This window comes from Heteronotia binoei, chromosome 9 (assembly GCF_032191835.1).
Source record: "Heteronotia binoei isolate CCM8104 ecotype False Entrance Well chromosome 9, APGP_CSIRO_Hbin_v1, whole genome shotgun sequence".
Classification (NCBI taxonomy): domain Eukaryota; kingdom Metazoa; phylum Chordata; class Lepidosauria; order Squamata; family Gekkonidae; genus Heteronotia; species Heteronotia binoei.
The window spans coordinates 112,391,597-112,392,799 of NC_083231.1; the positions used below are offsets into that span (position 1 = coordinate 112,391,597).

At 46.9% G+C, this 1,203-nt stretch overlaps 1 non-coding gene across 1 annotated transcript; it reads right to left on the minus strand.

Annotated features, from left to right (window-relative positions):
• Nucleotides 1-833: 833 nt before the first annotated feature.
• TRNAT-AGU (transfer RNA threonine (anticodon AGU)) lies at nucleotides 834-900 on the minus strand. Its single transcript has one exon. It is a non-coding gene; the product is annotated as a tRNA-Thr (tRNA).
• Between the last annotated feature and the right edge of the window lie 303 nt (nucleotides 901-1,203).

The following is a 1,203-nucleotide window of genomic DNA, read 5'->3' on the forward strand; positions in this document are numbered from 1 at the left end:
TCTAAGGAGCCTTTGATGAGGAACTTTATCAAAAGCTTTCTGGAAGTCAAGGTAAACAACATCTATCGGGTCTCCTTTGTCCACATGTTTGTTCACCCCCCTCAAAGAAATGCAACAGGTTAGTGAGGCAAGATCTTCCCTTGCAGAACCCATGCTGAGTCTTCCTCAATAACCCGTGTTCATCAATGTGCCTACTCATTCTGTCCTTGATAATGGTTTCTACCAACTTTCCCGGTATTGAAGTCAGACTGACTGGCCTGTAGTTTCCCGGATCTCCTCTGGAACCTTTTTAAAGATGGGGGTGACATTTGCTACCTTCCAGTCCTCAGGAATGGAGGCAGATTTCAATGAAAGATTACAGATTTTTGTTAGAAGATCCACAAATTCCCAGTCTTAATCAGGTTTAAGGCTGGGTAACTGTGTTTGCTAAGATTTGTTCGTTGCTCTCCTCCCCACTTTTCTCATTGACTGTAAGCTCCCTTGGAACAAGAGAGACTTGCATTTGCTTCTAGCCGAATGACACATTTTGATCGGTTCGGTTGAAAGGGTGTGAAGAATTCAGGGCAGGGAGGGGGGAAGGATTAACGAATCCCAAGAAGAATCCCAGAGGGGCAGAAAAGAGCACAACTGAAAAGATCAGAACAGACCAGAGCAGCTGCCCTATGAGGATCAGTTAAGAAGAAGAATTGCAGATATATATGAACATATGAAGCTGCCTTATACTGAATCAGACCCTCGGTCCATCAAAGTCAGTATTGTCTTCTCAGACTGGCAGCGGCTCTCCAGGGTCTCAAGCTGAGGATTTCCATGCCTACTTGCCTGGACCCTTTTTTTGGAGATGCCAGGGATTGAACCTGGGACCTTCTGCTTACTAAGCAGATGCTCTACCACTGAGCCACCGTCCCTCCCCTATATATACCCTTCCCTTCTCTCTGAATCAGAGACTCGGAGCAGCTTACAATCTCCTTTATCTTCTTTCCCACAACAGACACCCCGTGAGGTGGGTGGGGCTGAGAGAGCTTTCACAGAAGCTGCCCTTTCAAGAACAACTCCTACAAGAGCTATGGCTGACCCAAGGCCATTCTAGCAGCCGCAAGTAGAGGAGTGGGGAATCAAACCCGGTTCTCCCAGTTTAAAATACTTGCAGCTGTTTTGCCTGGGGGTGAGGGCTGAAGACAAGTAAGGGAAGGAAAGGGAAAGGAA